Consider the following 6,115-nt stretch of genomic DNA (forward strand, 5'->3'; position numbering starts at 1 on the left):
ACGTTTGTTTGTCACACCAAACGTACGGCGGCCTGTTGCTTCGGCATTCTACGCGGGCTCCGTCCTGTGCTCAAGTTCTTTGATGCCTCTACTAGGCAACTCATGATCCAAGCCACTGTCATCTCTAGGCTGGATTACGCGAGCTCCCTGCTGGTAGGCCTGAACCTGGCAGAGATTGGACGCCTGCAGCGGATCCAGAATGCCGCAGCAAGATCGGTGGTAGGACTACCTAGATCGTGCCCCACCTCTAGTACCCTGCGCTCGTTGCACTGGCTCCCGGTGGCTCAGCGAATCCGGTTTAAGGTCCTCTGTGTCGCCTATAAAATTCTCAAGGGGTCCCCAGCTACGAATCTTTCTACACTTTTGGCCCACTACATCCCAGCCCGAGCTTTGAGATCTGCTGATTTAGAACTGGCTGTTCCGCGCTTCAAGCGGAGTAGGGCCGGCGGACGCTCCTTTCAAGTGCGTGCGGCGGTGCTCTGGAACTCCCTTCCCCATGCGATTCGAGCCCTCAGGAATCTGCTTTCCTTTCGCCGTGCGGTGAAAACTTTCTTATTCCCTTAGTTTTAAAAAATTTTGTTTGATTTATTGTTTCGTTGTGTTGTGCTGCTACCTTGTCGGGCGCCAGGACGCTCCTTTGCTGGAGCATCTGTGCGCCTAATAAAAACGCATAACATAACATAACAGTCAGTGCACACCGACAAGCCAGGCACGCTGGTTTGGCATTTGTGACATCATCGTCACAATGCGACTACTCCTCATGATGTAGGCATCGTGCGCAGAACTGGGGAAACGTACACACACGTGTGATACACATGTCGGTTAGACATACCACCAGAGCATTGATGGAGTGGAAATGTTTCCTGTTCCAGTATGTCTGCTCATGTGTCCATGGTGGTACCAGGGCTACATGTGTACCATCAATTGATCCAATGACATTTGGCATCCTCCCCATTATAGAAAAAGCATCCGTTATGTCAGTGAGTTGACCTGGGCTAGGAAACTTGATGTACAAGTCAAGGAAATGCAACATCCCCTCCAAGATATCGCAAAGCACATGACTGAACATAGTTTGCAACATACCACCAGCAGTAGCCACAGTGTACTGGAAGGTACTGGTAGCAAAGAAGAGCAGGGCTGCCATCACGTCCACCTTTGGGTTCAGTGCTGTAGGGTATGTACGGCCAGGTAGCAGATGTGGCGCCAACTGCTCCGCCAACTCCTCAATCAGTGGCCTGGTGAAACGGTACCGTCGGATGAAGTCGCGTTCCTCCATGGTTTCAAGGTCTGGGAACGGTCTATGGACAGCTGGTGCCCTGCAGTACAGAGATGGGCAAAGGAAGATTGTACATTTATCCACCCATGTGGCTATGACCAAGCAAAATATCACATGATACATCATGACAATACACAATGAACTGCGGTGTGTGCTGTTGGGTATGGACACATATGTCACCTTCTTGACCATCACCTCACATCTCAAATCAACATGTGTACATAAGTTCCATGCAGAGCAATGGCGAATCATTAGGCTGTGTCACAGTACCTATGTACTGTTGTCACGTTCCAAACGCACACCACAGTGACTAGTGAGGACTGTCTCCCAGGCATAACATCTTTTTGACAGGCAGATACTCAGGGTCTCTGTATTGCCACATGGACACTGGCATGTGGGGTGTATCATGTACACCCCACAAAAAAACATGAGTCCCACAGGTAGTGGCCCCCTGTTGTCTCTGCAGGGGGTACATGGACATCTCTGAGACACACACAACACATCAATGTTGGTGCACATACCACATGGATGTGAAGACTGTCTCCCATTGGGCACATGGAATCCAAGACATCTGAGACACAACATGCACACAGACTGGGGGTGTACATCAGAGTTGTGGTTATGGGTCTCGCTGTGATGTACATACTATCCAACCCAGGACTCAGGGTGTATGTGACATGTCAAACACATATCCAACCTGCAACGGTGTCCATGACTCATGCCCATAATTGAACAGTTGCACATCATAGTGGTAATGTGCACAACACACAAATGATTCTGTCCCCTTGAACCCATACCCAGCCTGGGAGTGGCTGCACAACAAACCAAATGTTGCCCCCCATAGACACACAGGTAATGCAGCCTTACATGCCATGGGATACAGTGTGGCACATGCTGTGGTGTTGTAGGTGTGTACCTGAGACCCTGGCAAGTAATCGTGTGTGGAATCCGTTAACAAGTCACACCAATGTTAACCGACGCAGGTGACTTCTACAGAGACGCATCGCACAGTCGTGGACCGAGCCTTGCGCACACCTTGGCCATTGACTGCAATGTTAACAGAGGGGGTGTTTTTATTGTATATGCGTCGTGCAGGCATGGACCGAGCCATGCGCACGCTTTGCCCATAGACTGCAATGTTAACCGGCGCAGGGGACTTCTACAGAGTCGCATCGCACAGTTGTGGACCGAGCCGTGCGCACGCCTTGGCCATTGACTGCAATGTTAACCGACGTGGGCAGGGCCGGACTGGAAACTGAAAGCAGATCTGGCAAATTTGTCCAGACCAGCCCCCGTCCGGCCCGTAGAGAGAGAGTGCAGCGAGCGAGCCCGGCTGTTACAAGGAAGGTTTCTTCCCCCAAGAAATTTTAAAAAAAGGCAGACCAAAATGGTGAATTTTACAGCACATTTTTCATTACATATTCAATTGTATCAACTTTCAAAGCACAATAAATACATGATGACCTTAAAGAGCACCAGGTTACCCAACAAGTCATATGTACCCATAGACCTTCTTACAGAGAGCACCAAAATCAGATAAAAGTAGTCAATCAGAGAGAACAAAGTAAAAGTGAGACCAGCCGCCACATGGTGTGTAGCGAGCAAGCGTAGTGAGCAACCACTACTAGGGGGAGTTTAGGGGGTTTTCCCACAAAGAAAATTTGAGACAGAAAGGCCAAAACAAAGCATTTTTCAGCATGTTTTTCATTACATATTAGATTGTATTAACTTTTAAAGCATAGTAAATGATTACCTTATGGAGCACCAGGATACCTAGTCATGAATCACAGACATTCCTACAGAGAACACAAAAAAAATGAAATGTCGAGCATGAAACATGAATTTAAACATAAGCAATTTATTCTTCATATAAAATAGCATAAAGTCATTTAAAAACGCACTTAACTTCAAACAATTGTGCAAAGTTTTATAGTAAAAAGTGTACAAGACAATGTGTACTTCAACCCTTGTGGTACCAACACTTTTGCAAAGAGCTGCTACTCTTTAGTGCGACCGGAAGTAACACTTCTAAAGATGACTGATTTCCTTTCTTGGCGCAGAACATCACTGCCAGGGTGTAATAACTGTGAGAGGTCAGTGACTGCACTTCTAAGGTGAATGCAGCAATATGGGACAGTGAGCACCCACTTTATTTTAAACATTTGCTAACCTGTTACAGCAATGCTGTGTGTGGGCCGAGGCATTTTTTATTTGCTATTTATACAGAATGTCTGATCTTTGTAGCAGTCTGGTGCACCCCTTTGGGGTTAGTTGTCCTGCTATAAGGGTGTACTCACTGAATAGTTCTTGAAAAGCGAAATGTCTGAATTTCTCAGTTGATTGAGGAAAAAAAGGCCCATAATAATATTTTTTAGAAAAAGTAACAGACCATCATTTAGGTTTCCCCTGAGTGAGGAAATGTACATTTTGCCAATTAGTTTTGCTGTGTATGTATTCTCTAATGAGTTCGGGAAAAGGTCTGAGTGATGCTTTAGCTGAAATATAGCGCAGGCTCTCCGCCTTCTCCTGCCCCCTGCTCACCACATGCCCTCGAGGTCCTCCTGGATTCCAGGTTGATGCATGTAGCATGTTTCGACCTCTGAGGGGTGGTGATGGCTCATGGCCGGCTAAGTTACATGGAGGATCGGGGTCCAGGATTGCCACTCCCGAGTCATCAATCGGAGCTTGCCTGGCCTAGAGCCCAAGGCCAGCCACCACCTCGCTCCGCCCCTGCTCACAACAAACAAAACCACTACGCTGCGGAACCAGGCCGGGGCCTAACCCTTTTGCTTTTAATTAATTTATTTGGCCTGGTCGCAACGCCCCATGCACTGCTGCCCAGCGCCCACCACCCAGTGGTCGAAGTGGGGGAATAAAGTAGGGGAACTGTGGGTGTGGAATCAGAGGGCGGGAGTAACCCGTGGATTGGGTCAGTGGGCGGAGTCAAAGTTGTGGCAGAAAGAGCAAAATATCCAAATTTTTTGTATTTATTTCCCATTTCACTAACCACTTATAGCTTATTACGTTATTTAATTTAATCAATGGATACACATGTTTATTTAATGTTTAATATTAGTTATTGACATTAAAATACATTCACTAAGTGGGATACGTTTCCAATCATAGAATGTCCCAAATATCCTTAAAAGTGGAATCGCAAGCCATTTTGTCTCCCAGACATGGAGTTTTTGTCATCAGCACTTCTCCGCCCTTTTCCACAAGAGCAGTTCAAACATGAATGGCAAAATATCCTAGTTTGCAAATGTTTTCCTCATAATTATGGCTCTGTCATATTTGCCACATAATACATCATCTGCTGCATAATCAGACGATTTTAACTAATAAATTGTTTGTACCTCAAACGTATCAAAATTTACTAAGAAATGTGACTTGTGCTGCTGTGAAGTGGAGGGCCCCATGAAAAGATTGACTGGTCACCTTTCTTACTGCTGCAGTTGTATGTTCCACTGGTATTATCAAAGTAAAAATCTTTGCAGAGGCTGTTAGCATGTGTAAACATTTCAAAATAATAAAGTATCAGAAAACTTACAGCACCATGTATACCTACGTAGGGTGTCATAGCGCTTTACATCACACATATTACACAGAGACAATCAATCAAACGTGTGTAAATCACTGCATATGAAATGTTACATAAGAAAAAGGACTACAAGATGTAGGGGTCACATGACAACTATACTGGTAAACAGCATAGCTTAATAGTGATTGGTCTGGAGAAACACATACTCAGAATTTAAAACGTAATACCATGGTTGGGGGTTCTCTTTAATAATCAGAATTGATTTCTACCCAAATGAACCCTTTTTCTTAAAGATTAGGTAATCAAAGACTGAGGGAAAAAACATAACAATCTAATGTATACCTTGCAGTTTGCATGCAGCTCTTACATGACAGTTAATAGCTCACTGTTCTATGTTAGGATTTTAACTTATTAACTGAAAGTAACAATAGGGCCTCTCTAGCAAAAGCAGGAACCCACTGACCTATTTACATTATGCAAAAACAACAATTGATGAACAGAATGCAGAACAATGTCATGCATTCACCCCAGTACAGATATCTGAGCCTAACTCCATAGTTTTTTTGCTCACTATGCCTTTCCAGTTTGAACCCAGCCATATGCAAATCAGTCTTGACCTTGTGCCCAATGGGAACCGTCCAGCCCAAACTGCAGGCCTACTCCTCCCTGAACTGGAAACAAGCATCCTAGGACCAGTTTCATTTGTTGGAGTTACACTATTTAAATTATGTGCACTTTGTAATCTGTATAGTACATGTTCTTAGCAGCAGGCAAAATAACCCTCTTTTAACCCTCTTTCCATGAGTCAAAACATCCAGTAGACTAAACACCTTCTGTCTCTACTAAGAACATGAATCACTGGAGTTATCATGACATTATTATTGTTGCTGAAAATTGTTGGAGGCCAGGAAGGAGGCAGCAAGTGCTTTTGAAACCATATTATGCTTGCAAACATGATGCACCCACCTAAAGTCAGTTCCAGCCGCGGTCCGTGCAGGTAAGAGTGGTGGGTGGTGGGGCCGGGTAAAGAGGGATTTTGAGGGACAATGCAGAGGGAACATTCATTATTTATTTAATGTTCCCTCTTCCTCATCCCTCGAAATGCCCCCTTACCCAGCCCCTCTGCCCCACTGCTGTTACCTGCACAGACCGCAGCTGGTCAGAGCTTGGTGCGGTCGCACCTCCCTAGAGCCACCCTTCTCAAGGGTTCTGTGACCTCTGTGGTGTGCTGCTTCATAGGCCTGCCTGCAAGACTGAAGGTGAACTTCAGAATGAAACGTGGCAGACTGGCCTTCTAG

Source organism: Lissotriton vulgaris, chromosome 3_1, assembly GCF_964263255.1.
Source record: "Lissotriton vulgaris chromosome 3_1, aLisVul1.2, whole genome shotgun sequence".
NCBI classification, from domain to species: Eukaryota; Metazoa; Chordata; class Amphibia; order Caudata; family Salamandridae; genus Lissotriton; species Lissotriton vulgaris.